Here is a 19,093-nt window from a genome sequence, read left to right on the forward strand (position 1 = left end):
AAGTGACCCCAACACCTCCTCATCTTACACCAACACCAGCGTATGTTACAAAGAACATCAGGAACATCTGCATGCATTTAAATAAATATATTTTTCACTCTTTGCTATAATATTCAGTCAGATCTGTGGATGTCAGAGCGGGTGTTAGGAGATCTCATTGCATCAGATGGTTGTATTCTTCCTCTGTGGTGCCACAGCTCATCCCCACAGTCCCATGACAGGCTATTCAAATAGTATCCGATTAAAAAATATATGATCAGTATGGCGAGAATGAATATATATAGAGAGAGGAGAGAAAGTGAGAGGAGTTACTCTAGTTTCCAACGCCCTCCATCGGCAGCGACATCTCTCTCTCCCTCCCTCCCCCCTCTCTCTCTCCCTCCCCCCCCTCCCTCTCTCGCTGCTGCTGCCGCGCTCCCGTTCAGCTCCCTCCTCACTCCGCTTCCGAGGCTCTTGGAGGGAGGACGGATAAACGCCGCTGACTGTACCGGATTTTCATACCCGAAGGAGGGAGAGGGATGCTACGGTGATTTCCCCTCTTTTTCTCTCCTGACACCCACCTCCTCACCACTCCTCCTCTTCCATCACTTCGATCTCGGAACCTTTAACCAAGACGCACCACTGCTCTGTCTATCTTTTGTTTTTTTTTATTTTTTGTAATCTTTGGTTTGGTTATCTTTCGCCTCTGCGCTCCAGCGGATAAAACATTAAGCAGAGAGAACATTTTGGGTTCGAGGAGAACCGGCTCGGCTCTGCCTTGGGTTTTTTTTTTTTTCTTCTCCCTCTCCTCTCTCTCTCTCTTCTCCAAGCGCACAAACAGCAAGAACTGGGTTTTCAATCAGTGGATGTGTGTGTTGGACATCTGATACAAGAAGCAAATACTAGTTGAGAGAAGTGATCGTTTCTCTGCTGGCTTGTATGTATTGGGGGGACATTTCCTTGGAGAGACGGGCTGCGCACGGAGTCTCTCACTTCCAAGGTAAGGACCGCTTAAGTTAAAGGACTGACTGGGATTTTTTTCCCCCCCGACACAGTCCCATTCATCTCTTTCCCCCCCTCCAGTCTGTCTCTCGCTGCCTCTGCAGAGGCTTTAATGAGCGTAAAACAGGCGAGAGAGAAGTGAAATGCTTTCTGCTCTCGGGATGCTGCGGGGGGGGAGATTCTGGATGAATTCGGGGGGTTTGCCGCACGAACACTGCACATACATGTTAGAAAAGGTCACAGTGAGAGGATGTCGGACTTCGTTGTGTTTGAGCACATCGGGTGTGAGATGAGGAAACCCCACAGAGCCGTTGCGCATTAGCGATGGGAAGACTTGGGTGTATGAGATGAGCTGGAACAGAGCGGACTTTCTTCGCTCCTCGGAACCGCTGGATGACGGTTGGACTTGTGCGGTTTCCACTGTGCGTTTTTTTTTCTATCACATTTCCAGCGCAGTGTGTGTGTGTGTGTGTCAGTGTGTGTCTGCATATTTGCGCTCGTTTGGTCTGTGCGTGTGTGCGCGTATGTGTGCGTGTGTGTATATCTGTGTGTGTCTGGCCACGTATAGTTGGGGGCTAATCTCGGCGAAGGCTCGCTCCTTCGCTGTGCCTCCCGGCGCCTCCGCGTAACGGCGACGCACAACTTTTCTTTGGATCACCGTAACACAGGCTTCGTGTGTGTGTGTGTGTGTGTGTGTGTGTGTGTGTGTGTGTGTGTGTGTGTGTGCGTATGTGTGTGTGTTTCACAGTCAAATGACATCATTGACAACAATTAATTCCCCTACTAAAAGAGGAACAGTCGTCACTTTCTGGAGGCCTATTACTTTCCCCCCCCCTATCAGCTGATCAGTCAGTAAAGTGTGTTTCTGAAGCCGCAAGCTCTTTATTTTCCCTTTCTCATTCCCACTTATGCTTCTCTTCGCAGGCTTCATTATCCTCTTTGTAGAATTAAGATCTCGTAATGTGAAACCCTCCAGAGTCCGAGCGGTTTCTTAGTATTCAGACCATTTGAATACTTCAGCCGGCGCTGCGTCCTTGCCCTTTCCGTGTGCGCCAGCGCCGGTGAAACTGCATAAAAATTGCATACAGATCACCCGCCCGTAGGCTCACTCAGGCTCATTCTGCACTCAATTAGGTCCGTGCGTTTGGCTTATCGCCCCTGTAGGGCCACATTAGATCATTTATTTAATTGTTGCGCAGACATCTATTGAAAATCTGCTCAAAACGCGTTCCAGGCTGGTTGGGTCTCTGGAGTGTGCTGGTCTTGGGGTGAATAATTACGGATGGATGGAGTGCTGAGCTGCTGCTGCTGCTGCTGCTGCCGAGTCGTTTTCAACGGAGAGTAAAGTGAGTTATCGGTGTATAATTTGGGCAGCTGCAATTCCGCTGCGTTTTCAATGGGGGAGCACAGAGAGAGAGAGAGAGAGAGGGAGAGAGCTGAAGGGCTGTGCAGTCTTTGGTATTCATGGCACAGCTCGAGATTGCTGCTCTCAAGCAAGCAATAATCTCTCTCCCTCTTCCCTTCTTCTGTCTCCCACACTGTTGCGCTATGAAATGTCTCCCCTCTCTCTCCTCTACCTCTCCCTCTTCATCTTCCTCCTCTTTCTCTCTCTCTTTCCAGCTCCTCTTCCTCTCCTTCATCTCTCCTGGCCCTACACTCCCTGACTCTCTCTCTCTCTCTCTCTCTCTCTCTGTACTCTTCAGTCTTGTGGGAGCCATTGAGAAAAATCATTTGCTGTTGTTGGGTTTTTATTCGACAGGGGGTTCTTACCAGCCCCGGCTAGGCTGTGGTTTGCAGGGCTGTTTCTTGCAGTGCCTTTATAAAAAAAGAAAAAAAAAAGGTCTGCAGTCAACAATGGAGAGAAATATGCACACAGAGGTCCTTGAGAGGCACTGTAGCTCCAGTTTGTTAAATGGGAGAGAAAAAAAAGAGTTTGCAACTTCTTCTGTTTTATCCTCACAGGCGAGAGGCTTTGTTGTCTCCCCTCTAGTTTCCAGTGATGTTGTGGTTTTCCTCCACATTTCCTTATTATGTGGTTGCTTTGCAGACAACGCTTCACTGTTTATTTCTGCCCCTTGCATTTTTGCTAATTAGCCTACCGAGCAGTCAGCAACGCAGAGAAGAAAAGCAGAAATTCCCCCTCCTTTTTTTCGGTTGTGCAAGTTTACATTGTGGTTCAGTGGCCACTTAAAAGACACATCACAGGAAAAGAATGCCCCCCCTTTATTTTCCGAGCGTTGAGTCGCTGCTTCTCGTAGTCGCTCTACGACCGAGCCCAACATCAGAGCCTTCTCATCCTGTGGCTCTGGAAAAGAGGGTTTTTTTTTAAAGAGCACCACAGTGTCCCTTGATTTGTTCTTTTGGTTGATTTAATTTGCTAATTAATTCTTCTCAGCTAAAGCAGTTGAGTCACATAGTAATTCAGTTTGGATAGAGGAGAGGATCAAAAGGCAGGAAAGACGATGAGGGCAGAGACGACAGGACAGGGCGAAGAAGAAGAGCATGACTCCTATCAGAGGATGAGGAGGAGGCGGGGGAGGAGAGGAGGGCAGCGTGACTTCTATCAGCACTGTATTTCGTCTCCTGTCTTTCACGAGAGCCGCTGAAAGGAGACCTGCAGCCAGAAAAACTGCTCGTCTTCACTTGAGCTATCTCAGGAGCGAACACGGCTCCTTTTTCAAGGGGAAAGTGTGGTTTCATGTCTGGGAGAGCGATTGTATACCTTATAGAAGCAGGACAGAAACACAGGATCCCCCCCCCCCCGTACCGGTACATCTTTGTGCTATTTAGGGTGAGCGGTATACAGAAACCAGGCTTGGATGACAGATGAAAGCGGGGTGGGTGAGGTATCAGATATTTTCACTGATGTGCAGCCAAGAAATCGCACAGAAACTGACACAGAAGTGTCGTCTGATTTGTTGGAATCACTCATCGAAGCGGTTTTTGGGGAGCTGGCGTTGGAAATGTTCTGCTTCACGGCAGAATGTGTTTATATAGTTTTGTAGAGACGTAATTAAAAACGTGCCTTCCTTCAGGAATGTTTGAAAAGACACAGCTGGGCCAGTGAAAAAAGTTAAGATCAAGATTACAGTGCTTTATGTTTGTGGGGGGACTTGAAAGTTGATGATGAATCCGGTTATTAGAATCCCATATTGAGTTCAGTTAAAGTGCCTTTTTCTCATTTCCTGTCTGATCTGGGGATGTTTCTCAGTGTTTCATCATTTAGAAAAGGAACTTATTTCTTCACTTTGCAGACAAAACAAACACAGATGCAGACGAGGGTTGTTGTTTAAGAGTTTATCAAACACGGCGTATATGCTTATGTCGTGTGTTTGACCCAGAAGTCGGACTGTGACCGGCCGTGAGCCACTTTCAAAGACGATGTGCTCTCAGTTGTGTTGATTTGCCCCTCATTTTTTTTTTTTTAGAAATGTGCAGCAGGACTGAATTTTGAAGAAAAAAACCTCGCCTACTGGAATGAGTTTAAAGACAACTGACTCCAAACACTGCTGACGTAGCTCAGCGGGGAGGCAGTAAGATAGAGGGATTAATTTATTACACTGTAATCATTATATTTATATTTAATTAGGCGCCAGCTGCTGATTCTCACAACTTGTGGCCCCGTAAACCAGTTCTTTTTGAAACTGTGATAGAGAAGGGACAAGTTGAGGATGAAGAGGAGTCGAAACACACAAAAGGGGGGAGACAGAGGGAGAGGTAAAGAGGGGGGATGAATGACAGAGGTACCAGACCTTTTCTAGGTGACGACAGAGGGAGCTGTTGGGCTTCGCTGCAGCCACGACAGCTCTGCTCTGCTCTGCCTTTTTTTTTTTTCCCTTCTTTCTCTCTAATTCTTTCCAAATCTCTCTCCCTTCTCTCCCCCCCTTCTCTCCCCCCCTTCTCTCCCCTCTTTTCTAAGAGGGCCAGTCAGGGAGATGGAGAGGTAGTTAGGCTCCCCAGGGACGCCGGATTCAATCTGTACGGGGCCAAACACACACACACACACACACACAAGTCGAGTCTGTCTGGATAAGCATGTCCATCGTGACTGGCTTCTGTTACCTTCAGATTCACATTACCTCCCAGAGAGAGGGAGAGGGGGGTCGAGAGGGAGAACGGCAGTAAAGAAAAGGGGGGTGTTGAGGGAAAATTGAGTTGGTTCCTTCCTTTTCGCCTCTGCACTACTTTGTTTTGCTCTCCCTGGGTCCTCAGGTTCGATAGAAGGTAATCAGTTTAACAGGCGACTTTCTTTTCTTTCCAACGTTGATCTTCAGCTCTTCATCTTCATCCCCCCCACCCCCACGCCAATGCTCTTCTCCAAACATAATGGGAAGCCAGGTAGATGTTACACTGATTTATAATTTCCTGTAGCCGTATATACGATAGGATTATAACTCTAATCTCCGGCCTCAACCAGATTAAATGACGGAGTCGGTAATTAGTGTTTCTGACCTCTAATCTCTTTACTTGCCCTCAAGAGGAAAAAAAAAAAAGACAGTGGCTGATTTGTCTGCATTTAACGAGGGGCGAGGGGGAGACAGAGATTGAGACAGCACAGGTGGTTCACTGTTGTTGACACAGTTTCCTCACAGTTTAACGTCCAGGGTTTAGTTTCCTCGGCCTCTAAGTATCCAGTCTGTATGTTTTCTTTTTCCCGTGCTCATGTGGTTTCACTTAGTAGTCCATTGCTTTACATTCTAGTGGCACGCCCGTGAACTGGAGAAGCTAGATCACCCACAGGTCCAAAACAGGAAAAAAAAGGTTTTAATAAGTTGATAAATTCAGCCAATGTCTTGGTCTTTTAGTCCAAATTTTGCCTAGACAGACATTAAAAGTCATTCTTTCATCATTCAGAAGCTCAAAACTGTGTCATCTTCATATTTCAAGCCGAGTTAGAGTTAGAGTATGTCAGACAACATGTTGTCTAATGTGGGTAATCGTATGCAGCTTCAAAGTGAATGATTTCCTATCTGTGTTTTCAGTGTTTTTGACAGTTTTCCACCCTGCATTTAACTAAATGCATGCTGGGATTTTAATCCACTCCTCGTAACCCTGAAAAGGACAAAAACAGAATAAATTACACATCAAACTGAAGTCAGTAAAGCTGAAAAATGCTTTTCATCTTCGGGCGCAGAAACAAACCGGTAACAGTGTTGTTCATGAATATGTCCCGCGCTCGCGTTTGTTTGATGAGGAAAGTCACATCGAAGTCATTTAAGTGAGCGCGACCGTGTGCTGGATGGATGCACAGACGGACTGGGAGACAGAAACAGCACCGCAAACGGGCTAACAGCAAGGACACCACTTAAAGCAATCGACAGAACAACAGAAATTAAAAAAGCACAGAAACACTTCAGCATCAATTCACCACCTCTCATCATGGGAACACAATGCCAGACGCTGCCGCAGTCCAAATGAGTTGGCTTTTTAATATTAAAAACTTTGTCAGGAGTAGCTGCTCTTCAGTTAGCGCGTGACCTTTTCTCCCCATCCATGAGAGAGAGAGGAGATTTACTGCCAGACGATAAGGCCGCGGTGTAATTGTGATAACGGAGGATGCCGGATCAATGTTAATTCAAGATTAATGGGCGATTTCATCGATCTCACTATTGATGATCAGAATGTGGTGTTGACAGGGGTATTGATCGGATTAGAATGAGAATTGATTACTCCAGATAGAGAGCCGAGCACCTGGTGTTTTTGTGTGTATGTGCATGTGTGTGTCCCTTTGCATTTCTCTACTGCAAATGCAACCCCATATGTAGTAGCAAATGCAAAGCCAATGTGATTTTTGCTGGTGTACTCTGTAGATTTGTGTGTGTGTGTGTGTGTGTGTGTGTGTGTGTGTGTGTGTGTGTGTGTGTGTTAGGGAGAGCATATCTGTGTAATCCAGTGTAATTTGTTTTCCCTGACAGTCGTTAGGTGCAGTCAGGTGGTTTGTGGTCTCATGACACCGGTCACATGAGAGAAAAGAAAAGCAAGGTTGTTTTTTTTACAACCAATTTTAACTGCATTCTTTACGTCGGCCGGCAGAACTCAGCAGGGAGAGACGCTGCAAAAACAACGGAGGAGAAACGGGATGAAGGGCGAGAACAAAGTTCATCTCGTGAATGAATTCAGGAGGTTTTCTCAGTCTGCATTCTTTCATCAGTTTGGTATAAAAACTGCTCCAGATTGGGGTCGGTGGATCTTTTTTTTGGGGGGAGTTTTGTCAATGCCGATTAATAATTCACAGCTGAAAGGGTTTTCTGGTTTGACAGATTTCGTATGAAGTACAGTACGAGCCATGCGAGACAGAAAGGAAGGAGGAAAGAGAGGCGAGTTTGAGCGTGCGGGTCAAGGAGAGATTTAATGAGTCGTTTGCTTCTCATTATTCTGAATAATAATTAACGGTGCGTGCGTGTGTGTGTGTGTGTGTGTGTGTTCATTCTCTCGTTGGAGCCACCACTGAAGCGGTCATTCACAGCTGTCTCACCTCTTTCTACTCTCCTCGCTATCCTTTCCCCATTTTCTGCAACCAATGATGACATTTATTATTGATCAAAAAGAACCCAGGCTGATGTCCTCAAAACGACTTCAAAAATATATTGATTATCAATCTTTTTCGATTTATCCTCTTCATCATTCAACTAACTATCAACTAACCTCTTTCACCTACTCCTTCCTTCCCTCTCCGTCACCCCCGTCCTCCTGTCTCTCCCTCCATCATTTTCTCTCCACCGAGCTTGCCAGTAGGTGAATCTCACACTCACACACACACACAGGTTTGAGCGTGTGTTTGCAGGCGGTGTGTTGATGATTACCATAATTAACACGGTTATGTTAATTGTAGCAAGTTAATTTTGCTGATGGAACACATTTGTAAAGGTGAACTCTATGGACAGACGGCTACTGCCTCGGGGTACAATGTGTGTTGTTTGTGTTTATGTTTGCGCGGTGTGTAGACACGCATGCATTTGTGTGTGTGTGTTTTATCCATGTTAGCAGCTGACAGGTCGGCTCCAAAAAAAGGCGTGCATCACCTGGAAACAGGATTTATTTTGCAGGGCACGTGCTGACACAGACACACACAGTGATGTCGAAACCAGAGGCCCCAGCAACCTGTCATGAGGTCGAAAAGAAAGAAACGACCACACACACACACGCGCACACACGCACACACGCACACACACATAAACAGCCTTAGTGGTCAGCCAAAACAGCAAATGCTGCATAGAGCTTATCTGATTATGAGCGGGGTTGGATAGAGGACTCTGCATGAAGAGACAAGCAGATAAACAGACTGATAGATAGTTTAACTAAAAAAAAAAAAAAAAAAAACGGCATCCTGGTGGCTCCACGGTCTGAAAACCATGTAACTGTGACCTCCGTCTGGCCAGGAACATTCATCATAAGTCCCCTCCCTGCACATTCTCCCCTTTTGTTTCTGCCACAGTTCAGACTAACGAGAAAGTGAGAAATTAAATTGACGACGTGGCGCACAGTGGACGGAAATAGCTGCATAATGAACATCCCTAACATATAGCTCGGAGGCAGAATGCTCCACAAATTGCTATGATGTGTGGTGTCCGATGTCATGGTGAGGGGCGGGGAGGGGGGAGTTCTGGGGCCTATTTATTAAAACTATCTCACTGGAAATAAGTGGCCTCATCTCCATTTTTAAAGTCTCTGGTTTGTTTTTTTCTAACTTCATTATTTATGGGGTTGAGTTTCCTCGCTCCCAAATAAAAAAGCCTTCGGTGTTTTCTGTCGTCGCCTCCGAGGAGACAGACGAGTAATGGTGCTAACATTTGAGCTGATTTACCGGTAAAAATCACTTTGTGGGTTGTATTATTTTGAGAAATGTGGCAAAAATTGAGTCATGGCAACCAATTTTTCAAGCAGCACAATGTTTTGTTTGTCCTGTCTGCTGTTGTATGGTTGTGGTTCTTTCAGTCTGCCTGAGAGCAGAAGCAGCTCATTCTTGTCGGTGCATTGTAGTATGCTAGGAGTGGGCGCTAAGGTAATGGGATTTGTACTCATGATTTACCTGTGTTTAAAGCAAATGAAAGTCATCAGGCACAGGTGATCAGAACTAGTCTTTGCCCCTTTGTGGACAGCTATGAGACGATCAGATCCGAACCATGAGTTAAAAAATGGAACGAAATTCAGCCGATCTTACTGTGCATATCAGTTTCACTTGGATAAATATGAGGAGAGGCTTCTTAGTCGCACATATTTTAATGTTTCAAAGTCTGTATGTGCATTTCGAACATTAACCAGTCAGTCTGCTGGCAAGGCCTGCTCTTGATGTCAAAGTAACGCTTTGATCACACTGGGACTTATCTAGTAGTTCTCATCCTCTCCTGTCTCTTCCTCTCTCGTCCTCTCTTTCCATCCCTTCTCTCCTCTTTCCTCCCTCTCCTCTCATCACTCCTCCCTCCTACTATTTTCTCCGCCTGTCCTCTTCAGTATGGCTCACCTCGCGTCGCCGTCTCCCCCTCCTCTCTTCTTCTGTTTATCCCGACTGAGCTGTGGATGAATGGAGCAGTTTCTCACCTGAGAAAGGATCCAAAAATAAACCCGAACACTGCCGATATGTAACATAGTTTACAACAGCTCTCTATATCATCACTTCGTATGATGTTTGCTAAATTAAGCATCAAAGAGGAATGCATGGATGATGTATGTTTTCTAATGTGACCACAAAAAAAAACTGAGCTTTGATTCAGCTCTGTGGATATGAAAGTGTGCTGAAATTGAGAACTGGTTGCAGTTGAAAGCCGGTTCCAATTAGTCCGATCCATCAGAATAATATACCTACAAGCTTATCAGGTCCTTTTTATGTATGTCGGCATGTTTTTCTCCTCATGCTGGAACAATTCAGCATGAAGGAGTCGTGGCAGAGAGGTAGAACGGTGGCTTCATTGCACAAAGAAAAATGACAACAGTGCAAATTGTGATGTCTGTAAAACGATCATTCCAAGAGTTTAATCAGTAGAAAGATGTTGAAACATCTTTCTACACAACGTGGGCTTAAATTCAAGGAATGACGACGTGTAGGCTGGTTATATACGCACATCTCGTGGGCGTGAGGCTATCAGGAAATAATGTGAATGAAGAAAGGGTACCGAGAATTTTAATGAAGACAATGTCAATCCAGTGTTTGAAAAATGTTAAAAAGCATCCATATTTATACATCATGGCTGTGGTTCTCCATATTTCTAACAGTCTGACCCGATGCAGATCCAAGAGGGATTCAAAATGCCGTCTTCATTAAACTTCTTTGGCCTGGAGTAAAGGCTCATTTTATGCTCACTTAACGCTCAAAGAATATACGTCTATTTAAAACGAGATATAACCCTCACTGCTCGCATACTCCCACGCATCCTTCGCTTTGGCATGGATGCAAAGCAGTACAACCACTAGAGGACGCCGCTCAGAGTCAAATCAGCCATCTAACGTTTAATTCCTGTCCAATCTCCTCCTGTTCTGTGCCCATACAGATGTTTAAAACAGATGTTTTAACTCGCATAACCTCCCCTCAAAAAGGTCTGCCATTTCTAAAACTTCCGCCTCGCTTTAACCATTGGCTACACTTCTGAACTGGCCCTCACAATCATCTGAGGTACTGCTTCGTATTTGTAAGCTTTCAGAAAACATGCAGAAATACGGACAAAATGAACGCAGAGTACGGACAGAAGGCTCTCACCATATCTAACCTCAAGTGTGCAGGTGTTACCCTCTTTTCTTTCACACTTAATGCCGATGCTTCCTAACCGAGCAGCACAGCTGACTGAGTGTAAATATCCTACGTTATAATAACATTTGTGCCACGCAGGAAAACTTATCAGGAATAAAGTAAGAGAATTGATGAAGAATATGACCAGTAAGCACCATCAATCATGGCATCGGGTATTGGTAAAATCGTTTCATTCCCATCCCAATCTCTGAAGCTTATTCATGTTTGTCTTCTGTGTACCTCCACATATTCTGTTGTCAAGGAAGAAGCCTTGAGGTTATGTAACTCCAGTCTTAGTCCCACACTAAACACACAAACAAACACGCTTTGCAGAATCCGATGTGATGGCGCGGTGGCAGATGACGGTCCGACTGCGTGCACATACACAGAGAGATATTGAGATAACAGTGCACTGTGAAACACACACAAAAAAAGCCTATTTTCTTTTCTACAAGACAGAGCATTACTGCAAGGTTGACCTCTTTACCATAATAACCTCGTCCATTTCGCTCCCCTCTGTCTCTTTGTGTTCATGTGTGTTTCTTCATTCTCCGCTGTCCCTCCTCTCTCCCTGTTCTCACTCTCACTAACTCCCACACTCCCTTTTCTGCGTCTTTCCTCCTTTTTTTTTTTTTCCTGTCCTTCTAAATCTTTCTCCTTCCTCTCCCTCTGTCTTTCTCTAGTCGTGCTTCATTGACCGTGACACTTATAATGGTGTAATATGATTGAATATGACTGCTTCTTCTTCGCCGGACAGTATTAATTTCACTTTTTTCCACGCGAGCGGCTTGACTCCAGTATATTTCTGTGCTCCGTCTATGCCTTAATCCCTGACCGTGACTCAGGGACTTAAAGAACAGCCCTTAAAGTGACCTCTCTGGCTTGTTCTTCTATTCTATTTTGTCATCCGTCCTCAAAGGTTTTGTTGGTATATCTGCTTGTTTCTCTCTTCTCTATCTTCCATCTGTGTCTCTTCTTCCAGGCCGTCTCCATTTCTCATTCTCTGTCCATCGTGATCTCAGATACAGTTGCAGCTGTGACTGCATTGACCTTTTCAGTGATAGGAGAGGCAGCGACAGATAACGTCTCCTCGAGGGCTGCTAATTGTTATTTCTGCTATCGAAAGCCTTAGTTATATATAGGAAGAGGTGGAAGGACCGAGTCAGATCATGTCTCTGATAATGACACGTCACACTGCCATTCATCCATGTATAAAGCATAAATGGCAGCTAAGTGTGTTTCTGCAAAACCACTGAGTTAAGCTGAAACAATACTTTTCTTTATGTTGCAACTTCATGTTTGTTTAGGTTGACATTTCTTTTACACCGTACTTATGCTCCGGTTTGGTTCAGGCACAAAAGCCGCTTGGTTAGGGTTAGGAAAACATCGCTGTTTGGCTTAAAATACCTGTTTTAGTCGCCACAATCACGGATGGATATGGTCCAACTTTCTGTGAAAAATAGCTGGTTTTGGTAGCCTCAAAAATGGCTGGAAATGTCCCCAAAATATCCAGTGGTGTGACTCAAAGCAGCGTTGTTGGCTTGTAGTAACCGTCCGCCCAAGCCAGTAACCCAGATCAAGAGTATTCTCCAGGAATAATCTCCAGGAAGTTACATTTTGTTGCTTTAAGTCAGTTTCTCTTAACTTCACCCTCAAGATGATATGTTTATGATGATATGTTAGATCATTTTTAGGTTGTAGTGACTCAAAGTGTTAGGATGACTCCATTAGACGTTGGATGTTTACAATAACCGTGTACTATATGTATTTTTGGTGGACTATAAGAAGGCAGTGGTTATCATTGCAATTTATTTGAAATGTATGCAGATAATCCAGCAGGAGTTATTTTTAAACCCACTGAAGTCGCAGTTGCTTTGAGCCACTTTCATACATTGTATGTGTTTTCAATGTTTATGCGGAGTGACATCAGATTTGTCACGGCCATGTGTATTTTTATTGTGATGTTATGAAAGCAAGTGCCATCAACGCTGTTTATATTCTACTGGCAAGGTTGAACAAACGAGGTCACAGTGTGTACATGTTTGTGTGTGTGTGTGTGTGTGTGTGTGTGTGTGTGTGTGTGTGTGTTTGTGTGTTTTCACATACAAGTGCTACAGCTGACCATGCAAGGTCAATGTAAAGTACGTGTTTTTGTGTGCCCGTGCGCGTGAGCGTCTGCACTGCCAGGACAACAAATAAAAGTCGTTTCAGTCCGTCTGTCCGCGTGCGTCCATCTCACCTAAAGGTTAGATATGCATGGTCGCCCTGAGCTCTGTGAGTGTGTGACTTACTGTAAGCATGCATATCGCCTCGTGCTCTTATCTTGACTAGAACCAGGTGTCTCCACGGCCATAGAAAGACCTGGGACTTCTTCCAGACAGCAAACTGGCTTTTAGTTTTGACTTAAACTTTTAGATGCAGCATTTGAAGTAGGCATTTGTGAAGTGAATCTAAACTGTGGAAGTCCTTATAAGTACACTGTTATAATGGTGCAAAGGTGTGTGTGTGTTGTATGTGCGTGTGTTGTGTGTGCACAGGGCCGGGCGTACAAGGCTAAACACATCACCGCTTGTCTAGACAGCTGTTTTGACCTTTTTATATTAGAAAATAGTCCTGATGTTTTATTCACAGAGCATGCTAATATTTTATTCAACAAGGCAATGCACCAATATTTAAGAGCAGTTTAGAGCAATAAGAGCCGCGTGTCACCGGGTTTCACTCTCAAGATGAAAGGAAATATATCAAAGAAAATATCTTGCTGTGACATTTAGAGGCGAGAAAAAGAGTCATTTTCATTTATGAGGATTTCCATTTTCTGTTTATCCTTCAGATACAGTATTTATCTGATGGTTTTATTCCAAGAGATGTATACTGAGTGTAGAGGAGCAGGTTCAGATGCTTGAGGACACTTGAGGACCGCACAGTGTTGCTGAGTACAGGTATAGATGTATTAAACGGCAAGCCATGATGGGTGCTATTCACAAGAAATTACCTTTTTGAGGGGATGTAATGCGAGTTAGTGAGACGTTTTAAACATTCGTATGGGCACAGAGACGAACAGATGGGAGATATTGTGAAGATGTAAATTTTAAAGACATTTCCTTCAGAAAATGGCAAATGCTTTTCTTGATCCGATTTCAAAATACATGTTTTGATACAAACAAACATTTGGACAATCAAATGTTAAAAAAAAGAGGGGGCAAGTATTTTTTTCCATCGGTTTCAGAGGGTGCATTGGTGCAAGGAACTACTTTTTCAGCTTTGTCGAGTTTGTGATTCATTTTGGGGGTCTTCAGTCAGGGGGAAGTTTGAGAACCAACTGTGCAGTCTTATTGAGGTATGTGATCACAGCTCAGGACGACAAAGGCCTCTCTGTGTCAACCTGGAGAAAGAAGGGAGGGGATTTGGCACCAACAATCATGTGGGGGCTCCAAGACGGGGGTTATTATTAAGTATCCTGCGCGTCCGTGCATTGGTTTGGAGAGGGATGAACAGAGAACAAGGAGGGAGATGAGAATGAAGGGTGAGAGCAGAGGGGGATCGTTTTGCAGGGGAGGATGTTTGGCACAATGACCCTTGTGTCCTCCAGTTTGTCATTGAGTCGAGTGTTTGTCGGCGGTTCGCGGGTGAGGGGGCGGGAGAGGGTGATTCAGGGGGGTAATTAGGGTCATTACACATGCATGGTAGGGGTAATGGTCCGTTACATTGCTGATCAATTTCTACCTCTTACCTCCGTGCCCACTGACTGTTCCCGTCAACTCTCCAAAACTCATTCATCCACACAGTTTTTTAAATGAAAAATCATGTATTAGCAATTACAAAAATGAGAATAATGGCTACTTTCACAGGTCAAAGGTTGTCAAAACATTCGCTGAAAAATGTGAATATTGACAAGCTGCACCCACCAATGTCACATACAGATCAATATCATGTTGAAATGAATCTGTTGGAGCATGTGCGGTAAAGTGAGGCGTTTGGTTTATGAGCACCAGGATCAAAGGTTGAATCCATCGAGAATCCAACCACACTGTGATACACAATCTAGCTTCTTGTTTTCAAGTACAACCATAAGAAAAACAAGGCTCTGACTGTTTACTTCCTAGCTCCTAATTTTATATTCTTATCCGTGTTAAGATGTCCAACACTGAACAGCTGACATGAGAGACGAACACGCTATTAAATATGAATGAAGTTATTGGCTACCCCGAGGCCTTCACTTACAAGGAAATGAAGCATTTGATGATGCACATCGTGCTTTGAAATCAAACCCATTATTGCACTTTATCATTATGAATGAAAAAAAAACTGATTCAAAGCTATTTAACCACTAATGACTGTTAGGTGAACGGATCATGACCTGCCATTGAGGCTGCATGTATGGCCACTAAGGTCTCCATGGGCTAATGTCAATGTAAACGGAGTGTCAGCAACTGGATAAATGGGAAAGGGAGGAGGGGGGTGTACATCCCAGGCTGAAGGGTGGTCTTAAAAGGCTTAGTGGCATCCACTAAGACCCTGTGTTCTGCCCCTTGCCTCCTCAATAGAGCAGAGCTAATCTGGGTCTGCTTAGGGCTGCTTCTTTCGTCTCTTGGGCGACTGTCTCCCTCCCTCTTTCCCTCTCTTCCATCCCAACCTAAGCGACTCACTGTCTCGCTCAAGGACACTGTGACTGGACACACGGTTGTTGATGCACATATATTGCAGTGAAAGAAGTGTTGACCTTTGAGCGAGAGACTCGTCTGTCAAACCACTTGATGAAGCGCTGCTCCCGCAGTACAGAGGTCTCCATCAAGCTCTGTTTTTTCTGACTCTGACATATGCCCGGCTCTCTATGCACCCTTCCCCTCACCGTTATTTTAGCAGTTGGTTGTCACGTTTTAGGAATACACAGACTGTGTCACAATCCACTCTATACTATATATAAATTTTAAAGATCCAATTTGTAAAGAAAAGTTGACTTTTGAGTCTCAGTGCCCGTGCTTTGGGATTGTAGATCAGGTTGGCAGCCATTGCAAAGTGTTAGTATTTAACTAGTTGGGTATTTGCTCCAGTGCTTGATGCTACATCATGTCGTAGTGTTACTATACTACTATACTATACGATACTGAAAGTTCTTGTTTAAAACAAAACCTTGAAAAATATCGATATTAGATACCATGTTCAATCAAGGGGGGAAATTGATAAAACATCGAGGGCACATTTAAGATTTTATTAGCAGATAAATATAACAAGGCTTGTGTACTGCATGTTAATAAAAACAGCATCCAAGGTAATTTACTCGTGGAGGAGTTGGGGATATGTGGGCACTACAGCGGTGCATGTGTCAACTCGCTGTTGGAGATGAGAGTGAGAAAATATAGCTATGACTTGATATATGACAACACTTGGATGTTTTTATTTGTGCCGTAAAAGAACTGACCAAGAAGTCTTCCAACAAAATGAAGCTTTTCCTTCAACTTAACCTTTCGAAATGATACTTTTCTACTTAAATGCACCCATAAGGATACGTTAGTCCAACGAAAATAAGAATTTAGTCTTGTAAATATATGCATCCTCGTCTGTCCATCTCGCTACCTCGTCTTTCTCCCTCCCTCACTGGCTTCAGAGGGTCACGGTGTCAGCTGTTGGACAATGGGACAGCTGTATCCAGATCAGCCATAGAGCCACAAGCCCCCAGGGTGGGATTAAACCAATTAGTTGCTGCCAATCACCATGACATATCATCAGAGAAGGTGGGACAGATGAACGGATAGAGGCTGGCAGTGAGGGAGGACTGGGAGCGTGGATAGATTGAGGAGGGAGTGTGGCTGGACAGGGGGATAAAAGGATAGGGAAAGCAAAAAAAAAAAAGGAGCTCTGCAGGATGCAGAATGGACAATGAAGATTGGAGGGATGGTTCGGGCAGGAAAAGGAAGGGAAAGCAGGGATCAGATGAGTTTTTGGATGGAGGGATGACAGGAAATAAAACTACACCAAGCCAGTTCCTGAACTGATGCGCTGCAGTGAATAATAAGATGCGGCGAGACATTTCGGCATATTACTTCTCATGAAGTCACTCGTATAAAGTACTGAAAATGATTAAAATGTGACGTCAAGCGGAGGTATGGCAAGGAAAAAGATGTATGCGGGAAGAGAAATTGCAAAACGGATGGTTAGAGGAGAGCGATAGAGGTAAAGAGGCAGAAAGAAACGGATCCAGAGATATAAATAAAGACTAGTGCCGTAATAAAGCGTTGCCTCAGCTTGCAACCCCAAGAGACGTTAAAAATGAATAGGTGTGCAAATCAGCCCCCCCCTCCCCCCTCTCTTCCTCCATCATGCCTTTCTGATCATCTCTCTCTTCCTCCCATCTGTTTTGCATTTAAGTTTGTGGGTGTGTGTGCTCTGTAGTCCAAAGAGTTTTGTGGGAATTTGTTTATCATGGCTGGGGACATCAGACGATCCCATCTCCTTCTGACAGCTGAGGGAGGAAAAAGGGCCCCAGTAGAGAATCAATAGGCCTCAGAGAGAATGACATGGGAGGAGGAGGAGGAGGATGTGGGGGACTTTTGAGGGAAGGAAAGCAAGAAATGATGCAAAAAAAGAGAGGAAATGAGGGAAGAAAGCAGGGGAATAGGGATGCAGATGGTTAATAAAGAAACATGCCATTAACTCAAGAGAAAGAAAGAATGTGGCAAGTATGTGGAGGCTGCATCAATGGAGCATAAAGTCAGTTAAATCAAGAAAGACCCAAAGAATGAGAATGAATGATAACTTTATAAAAGAGCATGAAGGAAGATAGATGGAGCAGAGTGAAAAAGGAAGGATGGAAATCTTAAAAAACGCTGCCACATCTGCCATATCCAGACTATTAGGGGAATAATGAGAATGAACAAGCCTTCAATAGCAAAAAAAAAAAAAGCTACTGTTCCTTTAAATGTTTTGAGCTGATTGAGCTAAAAGTGAATACAGAATATGGGAACTGCATTTACAGTAGAGGGACGGGGGAGGAAGGGGAAGTGGGGAGAGAGAGAGAAAAAAGGAAGGAAATGGAGACAAGATGGAGCATGAACATCCAAACAAATTAGGGATGGGGTGGGAAAGTGGAGGATGCGAGCGACACAAAGAGTACAATGGTGCAAAAAGGAGGGAGGATACATAAGGAGAAAAAAAAAATAGATGTTGTAAAAGCAATAAAGGAAACTGTGAGATGAGAGAGGAGGAAAAAAAAATGAACAAAAGGCCAGATGAGAGAGGAAAAAGGAGGAAGCAGGACAAAATAGCACAAATAAGGAGACAGCGAAGGAAAATGAGAAGTGAGGGGATGTTGTTGTATGAATATGAGGCTCAGGAACATCTGGCATGACTCTCGAAAAAAAGTTCTCCAGCCTTTTGAATTTGTATGTTTGAGTGTGTGTGAAAGGAGGGTACGGGGTTTGGGCGATGGTGGGGGGGTTTGTTAGTCTAAAGCAGTGATGCACAAAGACACACAAACCAGGCCTGACACACTCACTTACACACGCCTGGATGGATACAGAAAAGGGAAGATCGAAGGTTTGAGGAAGAGAGGGATGGAGAGAGAGAGAGAGAGAGAAAAAAGATGGAGATGGTAGGAGGGAGGAGGGAGGATTAGGACAGATGGGAGGGGAGGAGGGAGAGAGCGAGACAAGGAGGGGAAGGAGGGAAGGAGTCGGAGGAGAGATTTGTTTTTTGATTGATTTACCTCGCTCTCCAAGGCCACTGAGTCATGTAATCATCAGGAGGTTTTCTGATCTGCGCTCTTTATGGAGGGGATGTGTCATTTTCTTCTGCTCATTCATGTGTCTGCTCCGAAGTATATTTTCTGTCTCTGACATGTAAATAGTACCCAGCATGTCTGGCAGATATTCATAGAAGTAGCCATAAATATTATCATCTTTCATCAGTTTTCTTACACGTTTTTTAAATCTCAGTGAGACTTTTGGATGATTCGTTGTATAACATCTCAGAATAATTGCTTTATGTGTTCTTTAAAATCTAAAGAAACTCGTAACAAGTGTGTTTTCCGCCCGTTTTCTCTCGTAAGGACGCTTTGAATAATTCATGGTGTTTCGTCAGGAACATATTGAAAAATATTCTTCTTTTGTTGCTTTCCTCTTTTCAACTTTTGAATGTGCACTCGTGCAGAGCTGTATATTTTACAATTAATAATTTCACTTTGATTGATAGAAGAAATCTCATATTTTCCATTTGTGAAACTTCTAACAAGGATTATTTCCCTTTCTCGTTCTTTCTTCTCTCCGTTGTGTTTTGTCTCTTTTTTCCCCTCTTTAAAAGTGTATTCTGTCTGCGCTTTCAGATCTTAACAAGCATATTTTCCGCCTGTTTTAACCCTTAAGGAGGCGCTGAATAATTCATCAGGTTGTGCTCCCA

General features: G+C 44.1%; 1 protein-coding gene across 1 annotated transcript in view; it reads left to right on the forward strand.

The window, feature by feature from the left end:
• Positions 1-451: 451 nt before the first annotated feature.
• Positions 452-19,093, forward strand: part of cdh11 (cadherin 11, type 2, OB-cadherin (osteoblast)) — a 96,285-nt gene continuing 77,643 nt past the window's right edge. The window contains exon 1 of the mRNA XM_084376247.1: positions 452-979. The gene's annotated coding sequence lies outside the window, so the exon portion shown is untranslated. The remainder of the gene's footprint in view (positions 980-19,093) is intronic.

The sequence above is a fragment of the Pagrus pagrus genome, assembly GCF_965226575.1.
Source record: "Pagrus pagrus genome assembly, chromosome: 15".
Taxonomy (NCBI): domain Eukaryota; kingdom Metazoa; phylum Chordata; class Actinopteri; order Spariformes; family Sparidae; genus Pagrus; species Pagrus pagrus.